Genomic DNA, 17,187 nt, shown 5'->3' with positions numbered 1-17,187 from the left:
ACAGTCAGAACATTCAAGACAAGGGAAGGCAATAGAAGGAAAAGAGACTGATGGTGGCAAGGGTAAACAAAAGAAGAATATGAGGAACAAATGCTAGTTTTAAAGTAGTTATAGAGGAAAACGGGTATAGAGGAAAGATTTCAAGGAAAAAAGGAAGGTTGCAGCATGCAGATATGCTTGGAGGGAGTTCAAGGCATAAAGAGCAGCAAGGGAGCTAGGGCACTGTTTCACACCTAGCTCCACTTCTCCTTTTCGCTCAGGTGAGGCTGTGGAAATGCTGAATGGATATTTGGGATCAATAATGGACTAGACAAGGGTCAGTAAACTGAAGCTTGGTAGGGGGTTTGTCAGAGCTGGAGAGATTGTGATTACTTGTTCCAGAAAGGGTTCCATTTCCTCTTAAGACAGGGTGATCTACGTGGATCAGCTGCCCTTGCCAGTGTGGCTCTGCTACCCTTCCAGGAATTCCCCTCCTTTTCACTGACACTGACTCTCACACACACACGTCCCGCCACCACTGTTGCCACCATTGCCTCCTCCTTGCCTGCCCAGCTGTTTAAACCATTTCTGCCCAGCCCACAGGTGTACACATTTGATCCCCGTTGTGTATATGCAACACTTGGCAGAAATGGCTTTTAAGGAAGCAGCCAAGCAGGAAAGAACAGGGAGGGAAGCACAGTACAGTGCAGAGATCCAGAGCCTTCCTCCATTCCTCTTCCTAATTACTTTAGGTTCACCACCACCTCCTCCCACTAGCTCCCACCCAGCCCTGTTGAAAGAAAGAAGCTGAGAGGAGCAAGCAGGATGGTGGCAGGTGGACAGAACTACAAGTATGAAGAGGGAGTAGTGAGGGAGCCTTTACCTCCTTTTCCTTCTTACCTGTGCTGGCCTGGTTTGCAGTCTGAAGGTTGCTGCTGAATCCAAACTTTTTTTTTTTTTTTAAGCCCCAGTGCACTCAGTAGCATGAAGCACCTTTTGCCTTCTGAGGCTTTTATTGTAGCCATGGCTTAGTCACAGTCATCCATGCTCCTCTGACATCCCATTTGAACAATTGCAATGTGTTGTACATGGGACTTGGCTCTCAAAGACATTTCAGAAACTTCTGGTGGTACAAAACACAGCAGAGAGTGTAATGACTCAACATATGGGCACACATCTTGCCAGTTTTCAGACAAATGCACTGGTTCCCAATCTGTTTCCAGGCTCAGCTCCAAGGTGCTAGCTGTGATCTTGAAAGCCCTTTGTAGTTTGGGACCAGGATACTTCATGGAATGCTTGCTAAGAGGGGGGAAGCTGTGGTGGATCTTGCCACTGTGGAATGAATAAATGAATGAATAAGTAGGATTAGACAATGTGAATCGTATAGGATTTACTTGAACCCCCACTGCACTGACTTTTGACAAAATTGCTCTTGGTTTTAGACTTTCTACAGAATCTTGTGGCATGAATGAAGCTTTGAAACATTATGTATTTGTTTAGAAGCCTCTTATCTATTTGATCTTGGCTGAATTTAGACACCATTTGGAAGATAGTTTCATATGGATGTGCCCCAAGGAACATTTTCTCCACACTCTTAAGTATAGAGGATCAGCTAGAATCTATGCAGTTTGCTTTAAAGAAAACATTAAAATTAAAACAAAAAACAAAAAACAAAACCCTTTTCCTGACAAAGAGGAGGTTCCCAGAATTGTAGCAGGGGAGGCTGTGAGTCGCTGCCTCTCTAGCTATGATCTGGGCCATTCGGAGCTGACCCCCCCCTTCTCTCCCTTTATAGGAGGAGAGGAAAGGGGCGGCCTAGAGTGGCAACGCGCTGGGAGTCACAACTCTCCCCTCCTCTCCTCCAGTAAAGGGAAAAATCCCCTGACCACCACTGTATGCCCTTAATCTGAGAAAGGTACAGCTTGTCAGTAGGTTCTCAGAATTCATCCTGTAAAAGTCCTCAATGGCTGCTCATTCTGCATACATAACCAATACATGGAAAGGATCTAATGGCCTCATCTCTGAATTTATATTCTAATGACTAAGCAGTGCACTTCCTCTGATACTTCTATTTTCTGCAATCAGGGATGCAGTCATAGTTGGCTAAACAGTTACATTTAGTTCATTTTAATGAGGGCAGAGCCCACTAAGAGAGCCTTTATCTACTTAATTACTTTGTAAGTCTTAATTGTGATTTTTGTAACAGCCTCAAGCAGACAGTTGGGATATGTGAGTGTGAGCAATTATGGTAGTGCTGTTGGAAAGGAGACCTGAACCACAACACAGTAAATATGGCAGCTTGGGCCAATTCTATAGCATTAGTATTTTTGTGTGTCCATTTCCCAGGCTGTCGTCAATATTGTGGATATTCTAGTTATACAGCAATTCCCAAATAACACCCTATAATGCGCTTTACGTGACTTCTGGAACTTTTGTATCCCAGTCTGCATTGTATGGGTCAGAATGCACAGGCTGTCCATGAAGGCAGCCAGCCCCCAGGCACGCTCCACCCCTGACACCATGAACTACCAGAGATGTTTACCTGACAGCCACTTTTTTGCTGCATGCGGAAACAACTCCTCTGAGGCTGCTGAGGGAACTGAATGGAAAGGAGCTACTTGTGCCATCTAGGGAACAATAGGCTTCTCTCAGCTTTTTAAATATTTGTTTGGCTTGGAGGAAACTCTCAAAGTGGAGCTGTAGATACTTCATTTTACACTCCTAGTTACAGAAGAACCAACTTTTGAAATCAGTTTGGATTTGCTTGCGCGTGGCAAATTTCAAAATGGTTGTTGTATAGAGTCAAACTGGACATGGGCAACAATGCATTATCCTATATCAGGGGTGCCCAAACCCTGGCCCTGGAGCCACTTCCGGCCCTCGCCGCCTCTCAATGCTGCCCTCAGGGAGCCCCCAGTCTCCAATGAGCCTCTGGCCCTCCGGAGATTTGTTGGAGGCCCAACGCAACTGCTCTCAGTATGAGGGCGACTGTTCAACCTCTCATGTGAGCTGTGGGATGAGGGCTCCTTCCCCTGCTTGTTGTTTCATGTCTGTGATGCAGTAGCAGCAGCAGCAAAGGAAAGGCCAGCCTTGCTTTGTGCAAGGCCTTTTATAGGCCTTGAGCTATTGCAAGACCTTCATTCATTCATATAAGTTCATCTTTAATATATTCATTTATGTAAACTTATGTAAATTTATTCAAATTTAAATGTAAATTAATTCTTTTTTCCCCCCAGCCCTCCAAAACAGTGTCAGAGAGACAATGTGATCCCCCTGCCAAAAACATAGGATACCTCTGTCCTATATTCATAACTTAGTTTTTTAAAAAAAAAATTAGGATGAATGGGAGGCAATCCAGATCAGAATTGTGTCAGTGTGTGTGTGTGTAGGGGGTGAACTCCTCCCACCATGACATTTTCACTATGGATACAGTATAACCAATTCAAAGGTTCTCTTTGCCCTGACAGGGGAAACTGTAGCAGCTACATCATCTTCCAGCTTTCTTGTCAGGGCAAACAGGAATTTTCACCAAGAAAATGGTATGGAGTGGAAAAAATAAATCCTCAATATCCCTACAGTCCCAGGCCAGACTAGGATCCTTTGGAACTGCTATTTAAAAAAAATTAGACAGAAAAGCAGTGCTGCTTTTCATCCTGAATCTACTTTGACCCATATGTCAGAGCAAACACACACACACACACACACCTCTAGCTACCTACCTACCGGCACCCAAAAGCCCACCAGATTTATTGTGGGATAAGCTTTAGTCCACAGAAGCATATACCTGTATAATGACTGCATTACTGGACAGAGTTACCCTTTTATGATTGCTGGTAGCACAAAATCAACAGCTCAAAATGGTGTCCAAATGCTTAAGTGGTCTGTAGGTCCAGGTGCATTTTGCCTGCCTGGTTCAAGCATTCATCAGCATAACAGTGTATAACATGCTTTAAAAGTTGTGTAGTAATACAGACATCTAGCAGCAATTATGTGCATCTGATTATCATTACAGTTTGGTTTCTCCAAGGCAAAAACTCTACTGTGCATTTATTTTCAAACAGGGTGGACTGCATATGTTATTTGGTCTTATACCAATTTATAATTGTTCATAGCTTAGTGTTGAAGTTGAACTAATCAGTGGTTTGGAGCACTTGAGTTAAGAACTAATTACTTCTTTGGGGCAGAGATATCAACCACAAGACTAGCTCAGCAGAGAGTGCAGCTGCCCCCTGGTGGGTGCCTGATAGTACTTTTCTACTTGACCAGAATTTGCCAAGTGATCTTAAGTGTGGTGTATATATTTTTTTAATGCGCATATTTAAATAAGCAATGAGGTTTCATTTTCTCTAGAAGTGGCTACCTTGGCAGGCAGAAGAGTCTGCCTTGTGGTGTCTGGGAAATGGTTGCTATCCTCATTGCCGGTTTCCAAATGGGGATTATAACGTGTGATACATATCTCAGGTTTTCCATAGTTGTTTCCTCAGTTCCCACACTTGCATAAGCACTGAACAAAAGGCATTCTTGTACCTGCAAAAGGTGACATGCTTGATAAGGATATGTGGAATTCTAATTGCTTGTTTGTTTTAGGATACGGCAATTAATTTTGATCTGGTTCTTCCTTGGTTTAATAACCTACTGTAAATACAGCTTCCTCGCTTTAGGGGCCTGGCCCCTGATGCCTCCTTGGGGGATAGGACATCATGGAATTGTAAAATTACTCTGGGGGAAGAAGAAACATTTTGTGAAATTGAAACTAGTGGCAAGTATTGTGCTGGGAAAATAACTACAGTAATTCAGCGGTTCCCAGATTGTGGTTAGCAACCCATCAGTGGATCACAATCCAATTTTTGGTGGGGCACAAAACTGTCAAACTGATAGCTGACAAGCAAAATGTATAGAGCACTATGGAAACTGAAACAGAGCAGCATGTGCATGTTTAGTCATGAGTAGGCAACTGTGCCTCAGGCTGCCCTCTCAGAATTCCTCAGAAAACCTCAGAATGCCAGATGCATGGGATGGCACCGGGATGCAGGTCTCTTGTTGTCTTGCGTGCTCCCTGGGGCATTTGGTGAGCCACTGTGAGAAACAGGAAGCTGGATTAGGTGGGCCTATGGCCTGATCCAGCTGGGCTGTTCTTATGTTCTTAATCCTATCCACACTTACCCAGACTATAATGGGACTGTCAGGGGTCAAGACTTGTCCAACCCCTGTCCTACCTGGCTGCAGACCAGGGGCAGAACGGCCTGGCCACAGAGCCACCCCACCTCTCCAGCTGATCAGGCAAGATGCAGGGCAGCTGGGTGGGAGAGACTGCCCCCCAGCTCACCTGACTAGAGCTGTGAGCAGGGCTGGGTCACCAGTCACCACCAAAGAGGAGAAAGTAGGCTAGGGTCAGGGCCCCTTTAAGCCTAGAGAGGAAGGAAGGGGAGGAGACAAGGGTGCAGCTGGGGAGAATAAAGGCAGGGAAGCCTGTGATGACCGGCAGTTCTGGAGAGGGAAAGCAGGAGCTCCTGCCTTAAGACCAAGGGCCTCAGGTCCTGCCTCCAGGGAGGAGGATAGGGGTACCATGAAACCCCTCCCCCAGGCTTGGTCTGAGGCTTCCTCTGCAAGGAACCCCAGGGAGGTGGACACCCCACCTGGGGTCCCAAGAGACCATCCAGCTGACCCTCGGCACCATGCTGGGTGACCCCCAGAGACCCCTGTGAAGAGCTTGGGCCACCCCAGCTCCCTTTGCTGCTTGCCCACACAAGCCCCTGGGTTCTCCTGAGCCATCCAATCCCACCTTTGAACACACACTCACCAGAATCCAAGTAGAAAGTTCTTTATTGTAACTGAGGTTAGTAACTTAAGCAGCTGCCACCCAATACAGTGGGCTCTTCAAGGGCAGCTGCAGGTGTCAGTACATACATAGCTATAGGGAAAATAATAAATCTCACTAATTCTACTCTACTACATGCCTGTATGGTTGGCAACCTTCAGTCTCGAAAGACTATGGTATAAGCCAGGGGTCGGCAACCTTAAACACTCAAAGAGCCATTTGGACCCATTTTCCGGAGGAAAAAACCTCAGGAGCCACAAAACCCTTTTGACGTCTAAAATGAAGATAATATTGCACATATAGTTTTTTTTTCACCTTTATGCTCTTATAGGTCCCATTTTTATAATGTAGCCCCCTCTTGTAGCTTTTAGTTAGTTTTGTCATACATTCTTGTCCTGTGTTTTCAGACACCTGGTTCTCTATGATGTTTTACCTGATTCCAAGGCCATTCTCTGCCTGGAGAATTAGGCCCACTTTAAGCAAATTAGCTCCCCTTCTTTCCCCCAACAAATGACCCTGGTTCTGCCCTGCAGTCCTGCTGGACCCCACCTCCAGGGTAGCTCACCTGTTCAACCTGCAGAGGTCCTCTCTCCTGTCAGCAGCCTCCCACCACTACAGCAGACCCTGGGTCCTCAGCAGGTCTTGGGCACAGCAGCCACACACAAACTCCAGTGTCTCCAGCAGTCCATTAGTCACAAAGTCAGAGCATCCAGGGCAGAGTCCAAACTCAATAAGCCAAGTCATAGTCCAAGATCAGATTCCAAAGTAAGTCAGTCAAATCAGTCAGAGTATCCAAGTCAAAGTCAATAAGCCCAGTCAGTCTCCTCTCCTACCTCCAACCTGCACTCCTTCTACAACCCACACCCCCTTCCTCAGGTGCTCCTTATATCCCGGAGGGCCCTATTGCCTTCAAGTGGCTGCAGCTGTGCAGCACACTCTGCTGGATGCCCAGGCCTTACCCTTAAAGGGGCCACTGCTGACACCACATCTACCTCCTCACCAGATCTTCCAGGCTTCCAATACATATGGCAGTTATGACATCTGCTTATCTTACATGGATACTAAAGAACTCCCCCCACCTTCCAGAGGCACCCTGCTGGAAGAAAAAAAGGACACAGACTCCAGAGGTGGGGAAGAGAAGAAGGGGGGCAGCCACAAGATAGCTTCTGCCCTGCCTGCCCTCCCTCCCTCAGGTTGCAACCCTCTCCACACTATCCTGGGAGTAAGCCCCATTGGCTTAAAGGTCAAACAGACCTACACAGGAGGGGGGGAACCACAGGCCAGCTTCTGCTCTGCCTGCCTGCCTGCCCTCACTCACTCAGGCTGCAACCTTCTCCACACTATCCTGGGAGTAAGCCCCATTGACTACAATGGGACTTCTGAGCAGACAAGTTGGTTTGAGCTCTCAGGCTGCAGTCCTCTCCACACTTTTCTGGGAGGAAGCCTAACTGACTACTTGTGAGTAGACCTGCATAGGAGGGGGCTGAGGCTGCAGCCCTCCACACCTTCCAGGGAGGAAGCCCCACTGACTACAGCCGGGCTTACTTGCAAGTAGACCTGCACAGGAGGAGGCTGAGGATACAGCCCTCCATACCTTCCTGGGAGTAGCCCAGGGACTACATCAGGGCTTACTCTGGAACAGACCTGGAACAGACAGGCTCTCACTCACCTGTCCTTGCGCTTGGCCTTGAGCAGGCTTCAAGGCTGCCATCCCAGGTGCCCTTTCCTGGGAATAAGCTTCATCCTCTGTAATGGGGCTTACAACTGAGTAGACACAGGATGTCTCCTCTGCTGTGGAGGAAAAGCCTCTCCTTGCACTGAGTGGGGACCTGCTCAGGGAAAGTCCGGCTGCAAGGGCTTGCAATGGCTGAGGAGGAAGGTAGCTCAGGATTGGCTGGTGGTCAGCCAGTGAAGGGCCCTGAGCCATTCCATCAGAAAAAGCCAGGAGTCTGCTGGATGCTGATTGGCTGAGCCTGCTGGTGAGTTGGGGAAGGGAAAAACAGGGACCTGAAGCCTGCAGAGCAGCAAAATTGAAAAGGGAAACCAATGCGGGGCAGGTGGGGTGAAGGGAGAGGAGGGCAGTGAGCTCAGGGGGTGGAGGGAAGCAGCCCACCATCCCAACACAGGTGCCTCCTGTCACACTCTTTGCCACTTTCACCTGGAGGAGCCACAGCAGACAGCTGAAAGAGCCACATGTGGCTCTAGAAACGCAGGTTGCCAACCCCTGGTATAAGCGTACAGCACCCAGGATTCCCAAGCGGTCTCCCAGCCAAGTACTAACCAGGCCTGACCCTGCTTAGCTTCCAAGATCAGACAAGATTGGGCATGTGCAGGGTAAAGCTTTACACTTTTTTTTTTTTACACTTACATGATCCTTCCTTCCAGATGTTCAGAGAAGCAGAGTTTCCCCTTGGCATTCTCCAACCCCAAGGGGGACCCAGAGAACAGGCTTGGCGCAACTTTATTTTCCCATCCACCAATTAACATTTTACAATGTTGCCAAATCATACTCATCCCACTTATCAAATTAACCAATCATATCGCTCACAACAGGAGAGGAAACTGAGCACTTTCCACATGCGCTGCCTCCGACGCATCCTTGGCATCACCTGGCAGGACAAAGTTCCAAACACAGTCCTGGAACGTGCTGGAATCCCTAGCATGTATTCACTGCTGAAACAGAGACGCCTGCGTTGGCTTGGTCATGTCGTGAGAATGGATGATGGCCGGATCCCAAAGGATCTCCTCTATGGAGAACTCGTGCAAGGAAAGCGCCCTACAGGTAGACCACGGCTGCAATACAAGGACATCTGCAAGAGGGATCTGAAGGCCTTAGGGATGGACCTCAACAAGTGGGAAACCCTGGCCTCTGAGCGGCCCGCTTGGAGGCAGGCTGTGCAGCATGGCCTTTCCCAGTTTGAAGAGACACTTTGCCAACAGTCTGAGGCTAAGAGGCAAAGAAGGAAGGCCCATAGCCAGGGAGACAGACCAGGGACAGACTGCACTTGCTCCCGGTGTGGAAGGGATTGTCACTCCCAGATTGGCCTTTTCAGCCACACTAGATGCTGTGCCAGAACCACCTTTCAGAGCACGATACCATAGTCTTTCGAGACTGAAGGTTGCCAATACAATACAAAAAAAATCTTGGGTCCACTTTTCCCCTCGCTCCAATCAAAACCCCTGCACATACTTCTCTTCCCTGGCAAGATCTCATCAATTGCACCTGTGTGTTATCTCCAGGCCCTGGTGCTGCCCTTCTCCTTCCCAGGGCTATCTGGCCTTCTGAATTTCTTCTACTTTCCACTTCAAAGTTAACTCTTCCTCCCCCTTTCTGCTGCTTCACACCTTTTCCACTCCATCACTCTGCCTAACTATGCAGTTCCAACTTCAAAGGCATAGCTTCCTTTCCCACGTTTACCCTCCATGTTAAGTACTCTCCATCAGTTACCTGTCCCATCACCCTCTTATTAAATAATCCCTTATAATTTTAATTTCCCCTTAAAACCCCCTACACCTCCTTCACAACCCCCCCTTTTGGGGCACCCCCTCACAGGGACTTACTACAGAGTAGTCATGCCTGGGATTGGGCTCTTAGACCACTTTGAAAGGTAGGCTGAGGGGAACTCAACACCACCAGAATAGTTTCAATCTGTTGAACAGAGAGCCCAACAAACTCAAGAAGGAAGTCCCCCCTTCTAAGCTGACAAGGAAACTGTATTGAGCCCAAGGGAAACCAGAATGGAGCAGCACATGGAAAATGTATTGAGCCATACAGAAAGCAAAATGGAGCCACACTGCATGTTTACCCACAAGTAAGCAACTGTGCCTCAGCACCTATCAAAGGCCAGGTGAAGGGGAACACAAGACTACCAGAATGGTCCCAATCTGATTTAGGTGAACTCAACAAATGCTCCAGAAGGTGGTCCCCCTCCCACCATAGTAAAAAGGATAAAAACAGAGGCTTGAGTGGCTGATAAAGTGAAACTTTTTTTTTAAGTCTCATAAAACTAGGTGGGTCCTAATATAACAGTGATTTTCAACTTTTTTCATCTCATGGCACACCGTGTCACATTGTCAAGGCACAACATTGGTTTTTTGACAATTGGCAAGACACATTCGGCTGATGGTAGAGGGCTCACATCCCCAATGGCCCTACTCATACAGGAACCTCCCCCAAAACTCCAGTGGCACACCTGTGGACCACTCATGGCACACCAATGTGCCACAGCAGCACACTGGATGAAAATAGCTGATCTATAGGAGGGAACTAATGGGAGTAGAAATTATGGCTGGCGGGATTAACAGCCCATTCATTCTGCTCCCTACACTACTATGCTATTTCCTGTTCTGTGAGTAATTGTTGAATCTTTTGTCTCTCAGGGAGAAGCAGCATTACTCACTTGGCAACAGAGTTAATTCAGAATACTACCCTTCCTTTTTCCTGTAAATCAAGTTTGTTTTTTGCATGAGTGTGGCATAATGCAATGGTTTCCTTTAAATCATCCCCAATACTTCCAAATACTGAACAAATAACTGAAGGAAAGCCCAAGAGAAAATGCTTTTGTCCACTGAACTCAACATTGACTTCTCTCAGTGCCTTGAACAGGATTTTACTTGTAGCTCTGTAGCTTGCCAAAGGCTGTAGGAGAAAAGGCATATGGCATGCCAACAACATTTGGAAGACATCACAATGTGTGGGTGTTTATATGTAAGTGCAAGAAGCTTCTGAGCTAAGATAGGAGAGCAGGCATTTTTGGTTGCATACATGCAAACATGATTGGGCTGGAGCACTGCTTTTCCTTTTCTTTTTGATTCCCTCTCCCTGCAATTGCATGACTATTCCCACAATAAAGTTTTTACTGCTGTGCCTTCGCTTTTGCCTCTCTCTTCCTTATATGCAAATCCACTGAGCTGTGCCACTGACCACTGCACTTGGTCCCTGCAAGACAATAGATTTTCCCCCTTGTGCACAGTTCACACAATAGCAAAATACATAGAACATGTGTTCCAATATAAAACAAAAGGTCCTACTTCACTGTCCCATCCAAATCTTCCAACTCCCTTCTAATGCCCACTTTTTGGCTAATTAACACCTTCCTTTTCCAAAAACAACAGCTGTGGTGTGCAAAGAAAGGAACAGAATTCCTTATCAGTTGAGTAATTAACAAGAATTTATTGCTACAAACACATGCACTCCCTGCAAGTCCTGTTGTCCAGAGGCTTTCCCTCCCCAAATCTCCACTTAACTCAGTGGGTAGAGGTCTGAAGCCTCCAGTCCAAATCCAATCCAGTCTCCAAAGCACAGTCCAGTCTTCCCAATTCAGTCTTTTGCAGCAGGGTCCCTCCTCTGTGTCCTCTCCAGCAGAGTGTCCCCTCCAGCAGGGTCCTGGCAATCCCCTTCTCCCATATGTCTGGGGTCAGGTAGCCTCGGGGTCAGGTTCCCTCTGGTGTGGTAGCTTTGCGCCTTCTGAAGCTGCCTTTTATCCTGCAGCCCCTTGTTAAGTCCAAATGCAGCTCAGCTGTGAGCTACCTCCTTAGCTCACTCAAAGTCCCATCAAGGTCAAATGAAGCTCAGGTGTCCATCAGAGTCTCCATTGGCCTTGATTGATTATAGCTGTGGAGCCAGCCCTGCCCTTCCCAGAGCTGTCAAACAGCTGTCAAAACATGGAGGCTAAGCAATTTCAGCAGCTAATTTTGGAAAAGAATTTTTTTTTTTCCAGAAATATGAAAGCTGTCTTCAGTTATGTGTAGGGGTGGTGCCAGGGGTTGACCAAGAGCCAATTGACCAAGAGCCATGCCAGCCCCTGAATCCTCAGTACTGGTGACAGTGGCAGTGCCTAGTCTGCCATCAGGAAGTGGGTAGATGGCACCATGGGGCTGGTGTTTCCCAGCTTGTCGCTGACACTGATCTCTCCGAATGCCACCATCATAAGAGTCTAGACAAGGTGGTGACCAATTATTACAGTAAAGTGTCTTGCCATCTGAGCCCACTTACTTTGCTTTTTGACAGCTTCACCACATGAGACTAAGTGCTGCATGGGGTGCAGAATATTTCCATACCCTTAGTATAGTTTACTGAAAATATCCAGTTCAGTCTTGCTGGAGTTAAATGCCAATGAAAGAGAGCTCACTTCCAAATTATGGGACTCATGGGAATTATTTTGGATCAACAAGTGTGCTTCCTTTTCATAACAATTAATTCTTTTCCCACATTCTTTCCCAAATAAGATTAGATTCCTTCACAGGATAATAATAGCGATGATTTATATATCGTGTTTCAACCTCCTCCTCAAAATGTTCACAAAGCAGTTTACAGAGAAAATCAAAACACTAAGGGCACAATCCTATCCAACTTTCCACCTCTGGTGCAGCCACAATGCAGACCCTTGGTAAGGGAACACATACCCAGTGGCTGCCCCTCCACCACAGGATGCAGCACACGTCCCACTGTCACAACTACACCAGCGCTGGAAAATTGGATAGGATTGGATAGACTAAATGACTCTTAGTCCCAAAAGGGCTTACAATCTAAAAAGATGCAGGAGAAACTCTGGCAAGCAGCCACTAGAAAAGACATTGTGCTGGGGTGAGGAGGGATAGTGATGCTCCTGTTGCTAGATATACGAGGAGCACCACCACTATTTCCTTCACCGTTTGGGTAGAGGAGGTCCCCTTGTTAAGATGGGGTTTGGGACTCAAAAGCTTGGACTTACAGCGAAATGACAAATAAATGGCCATTTCCCCCCATATGAAATAATGTAAAGAGGGACTAATGGGAACCATGCATATATCCATGCCTTACGTTAGATGTAAAGGAGGGTGTTTTCTCCAGTAAGAAACAATGGAATAAGGTACAGATAGGGACTGTGCAGAATGGCTTGCAGTCCTAAACATGTATAAGCCAGTCATTGTCCCTCATTATCCATTTGTAACTACCCCAAACGCAGTATCTATATCCCTCTTTTGAACCAGTTATGATTTTAATGACCTGCCCACAAAATATTGCATCAATATGAGCATTTATTAAACATTTTCTTGTGAAATATATGCTTTTTAAAACAGACTGACACAAAATAAACGACCCTAAGCAATATTACTACTAATAATACTAAATAATGGATTCATAGAATCATAGAAAACAGAGTTAGAAGGGACCCAGGCAGAGGTAAGTACAAAATACTTTCTACTTCTGGAGCAGAATTCTCCCTTGATGATAATGAATTTCTTTCTCTCCACATGAACATAACTGCACACAGGGAAAGTGATATGTCTTAAAGAGGACTAGACAGTGGGGCATCTACTCAATGTTTCTCAAAGGTGAATGCATGGAAACATGATGTGAAATCTCAACGAGAAATGCTCACTACTATAAAATCTTTTTTAAAACTTAGGGCCCAATCCTATCCAACTTTCCATGTAGCCATAACGCACCCCTCAGGTAAGGAAACAAATGTTTCTTTACCTTGAGGAGGCTTACATGACTGCCCCCTACCACAGGTTGCAGCACATGGCCCATTGACACTGCTGCATTGGTGCTGGAAAGTTGGAGAAGATTGGACCCTCAGTTTAGACGTTTGTAACGATTGTTGCAGGTGTTTGTACACCTGCTTCATACAAATGTCTGTGTAAGGCAAAACCTCAGGAGGCAGATTTTGGAGAACCTTTTAAGGGCAGTGAATCATTTCATTTGTATTATTGCCAGTATGAAGGACATTATTTTGATTCTGGCACCAAAATATCATCGCAGGTATGTAGGCAGGAATCACTCGTTCTCTTTGTACGGGAGACTTTAACTATAATGTTAAGTCTTGCCATAGAAAAGTTCCAAAAGCAAATAGTATTTTTATGATTTTATAAATTTAAAAATGTCTTCATTACACCAATAGAAACACTGAGGCATGTGGATTGGTATGAAACTATGCAGAAAAATCACCTGTGTAGCACAAAGAAATATAGCATGTGAAGTTTTTGCAAGAATGGACGTGTAATCATAGGACAAGTTTCATCTAAACATTTGCCCATCACTAGTGACAAGCAAAAGAAAGTGAAAAGGAGTGGCAAAGAGGATTCTGTACATTTCAGTGGTTTAGGCCAGTAGTTTCCAACCTGCAGTCCATGAGCTCTCAGGGGGAAAAAAAGATGATCGCCCTTCATCACTTCCAGTGTCTTGCCAAGTGAGCACTCCCCCATGGACCACTGAAGTGTCTGCTGTGTCTGTAGGTAGTTATCCTCCCTCTCTGACGGTCCACTGCTTCCTGATGTGCCAGCTTCAGTGGGGTCCATTCTCCACCCTTTCTGGTAGTCTGTGGAGAGGTACTCAGTCAGTGAGATGCTTCCCCATGGACCACCAGAGAGGGTGGAGAATGGACCCTCCCCCTTGAAGCTGGCATTTCCAGTGTCACGCTGCATGCTTCCCAATGGGCTACAGAATTGAACTGTATTTTTTTGTGTGGTGGGGATGGAGGGGATTGTATGTGCTCCACAGCAATTCCAGTGTTTGCCTCAGTGGTCTGCAGCCTCCTAAAGGCTGGGAAAACCTGCTTTAGGCATAGTGGAGGTTCAGGCCAGTGCTGCTACCTACCTCCATCCAGGGTGCAACTTGAATGCTAATTTTAAAAGCAAATATTAAGCAGACATAATATTGGCAAATATTAAACGGGTGTGACAGAATGCCATTCTAGCATGCAATTGCACAATATATTGTTATATGCTCATGCTCCACTTCTTCAAAAGGTGAGAAGTCGCAGAAGCTGCAACTCAGATTCAGACTTCCTTTGGCGAAGAAAGCATTGGAGCCAGCACAAAGCCTCCCCCCCGTCCCTCCCACTCACAGGTCTCCTGGCCAAGTGCGCCCATTCCAGAAACCAAGCCACCAAAGCGCCGAGCCCTGCCAGCCAGTCGCCTGCTCATTTCATCATTTATTTGTAATTCATCAACCTCTATATATAAGAACATAAGAACAGCCCCACTGGATCAGGCCATAGGCCCATCTAGTCCAGCTTCCTGTATCTCACAGCAGCCCACCAAATGCCCCAGGGAGCACACCAGTTAACAAGAGACCTCATCCTGGTGCCCTCCCTTGCATCTGGCATTCTGACATAGCCCATTTCTAAAATCAGGAGGTTGCGCATACACATCATGGCTTGTACCCCATAATGGATTTTTGCTCCAGAAACTTGTCCAATCCCCTTTTAAAGGCATCCAGGCCAGATGCCATCACCACATCCTGCGGCAAGGAGTTCCACAGACCAACCACATGGTGAGTAAAGAAATATTTTCTTTTGTCTGTTCTAACTCTCCCAACACTCAATTTTAGTGGATGTCCCTTGGTTCTGGTGTTATGTGAGAGTGTAAAGAGCATCTCTCTATCCACTCTGTCCATCCCCTGCATAATTTTGTATGTCTCAATCATGGCCCCCCTCAGGTGCCTGTTTTCTAGGCTGAAGAGGCCCAAACGCCGTAGCCTTTCCTCATAAGGAAGGTGCCCCAGCCCCGTAATCATCTTAGTCATTCTCTTTGCACCTTTTCCATTTCCACTATGTCTTTTTTGAGATGCGGTGACCAGAACTGGACAAAATACTCAGTTTAGTTCAGTAAGACCTTTATTGGCATAAAATACAGAGAAAGAACAAAAGTATACAAAGACAACACAACATAAACATCAGTCTTTTTCTCATACACTGCCCAGAGTCCCAAGGCTCTGCCTGTCAATTACCCCAGATAAAAAGGAAGCGACCTTATCAAGGGTCTCAGAATCAGGTGTGGAAAGGAGAGACTGAAGCATGATTGAATCCTCCCAGCCCTGCATCCTAGCTAACAATGGGCCTAGATATTTCTTGCATGAAGCATCATGTAGCGGGCAGTAGGAAAAAGTATGTATTAGAGTCTCAATGCAATCCCTACCACACTTGCATTTCCTCTCTGAGTAGGGAATACCACTGAACCTGCCCGTTAGCAAGGAAGAGCGTTACTTCTTGCAAGTGTGAATGTTCTCTGACCCTGCGGGCACTCCAGGTGGTAAAAGAAGGAGTCCAGTTTCCCAAAACTGACTAGAATATGGAAATGGAGTGGACAGCATGTGGTTCTGGCGGCACTAAACAGCTCTTGTTGTTCAATATCAAGAATTCTTTCTTTAACGATTCTGTAAGCTGGATCACAGCCAATCATACCTAACTCTGCAGTGTCCAGCCCTATTGACTTAAATTTAGTTAGAAGATCAGTGATCTCTAAAGGCAGAACTGAATTCGACACTAATTGGTGCATTAAACCAGAGGAGGTAGGGTTAAATAAAGTCCTAAACCAAAATTTCAGTAGTCTTAACCATGCAGTAGTCTTTAATCGAATTAACCCCACCTAGAGATACAGAACCAAGTAGGGAATGCACCTGGGTAAACCCAAAATCTTCCATAAAAAGGAGGCTTGAATGTGTTATAGTAGTTGGTTTATAGCCTTATACCAGACAGGAGAGCCATAAAGAACCTGGGAAAGAACCTTTCCCTTAAATGCCTCCAGAGCGGCTGGAACATAACCATTGCCGCAGGTGAAAAAGAAACGGGAAATAGCTGAGGAAGCTAGTTTGGATGCGTTCTGCACTGCCTTGAAAAGCCCAAGTGATGAAAAGCCCAAGTGAGCCTGTAATGGAAGTTGATTCCCAGGTACTTGAAATGCTTAACCTGTTCCGTATTATTGCCATTACAAGACCATTTAAAAGCTTTCCATCTGTTAGCAAATATCATTATCTTAGATTTAGCATAATTGATCTGCAATTTGTTAGACAAAAAATATTCTGCAGAGCGACTGAGCAGACATTTTAGGCCAATCCTAGTACGAGATATCAGTACTGCATCATCCGCGTACAGAAGTAGTGGCACTTGGCTTGTGCCAGGCTTCGGACAATGGCCATCTACTTCCTTAAGGGATGGGGCAAGATCATTTCGAAATAGATTGAAAAGCATGGGGACCAAGACACAGCCCTGCTTGATCCCTTTGTTAGTGATGATGGAATGAGTTAGATTCCCCCTCCAGGAGCATCTAACCCTGCATGAGGTATTTAAATGGAGGGACCTAATCAGCAGCAGTAATCTTTTATCAATCCCCATGTCTTCCAACTTGGCCCAAAGAAGCTCCCTATCCACAGAATCAAAGGCACCTTTCAAATCAAGGAAGGCTACATAAATGGGAGCCTTACATATCCTAACCTGCTTATGGGCCAGGATCAGGCAATTATCCAAAGTTGATTTGCCCTGACAGAAGCCAGATTGCTCGTGGCCTAAGATGCCTTGCGAGGTAACCCAGAGAGTAAGATAATTGCATAGATATTTAGCATAGATCTTATCCATTACAGAAAGCAAACTAACAGGCCGAAAGTTTCCTGGTATGGTAGGGTCACC

General features: G+C 46.1%; 1 long non-coding RNA gene and 1 pseudogene across 1 annotated transcript in view; both read right to left on the bottom strand.

Moving 5' to 3' along the window:
- The window catches only part of LOC136642141 (uncharacterized), a 28,057-nt gene extending 20,531 nt beyond the window's left edge, over positions 1 to 7,526 (bottom strand). Inside the window, exons 1-2 of the long non-coding RNA XR_010793968.1 lie at positions 7,467 to 7,526; positions 880 to 1,311 (exon numbers count right to left, since the gene is read on the bottom strand). This is a non-coding gene — a long non-coding RNA (uncharacterized lncRNA). The remainder of the gene's footprint in view (positions 1 to 879; positions 1,312 to 7,466) is intronic.
- A 503-nt stretch (positions 7,527 to 8,029) lies between these two features.
- LOC136642879 (5S ribosomal RNA) lies at positions 8,030 to 8,145 on the bottom strand (annotated as a pseudogene).
- Positions 8,146 to 17,187: the final 9,042 nt, after the last annotated feature.

The sequence above is a fragment of the Tiliqua scincoides genome, chromosome 2, assembly GCF_035046505.1.
Source record: "Tiliqua scincoides isolate rTilSci1 chromosome 2, rTilSci1.hap2, whole genome shotgun sequence".
NCBI classification, from domain to species: domain Eukaryota; kingdom Metazoa; phylum Chordata; class Lepidosauria; order Squamata; family Scincidae; genus Tiliqua; species Tiliqua scincoides.
This window is presented reverse-complemented; position numbering and strand designations above follow the sequence as displayed.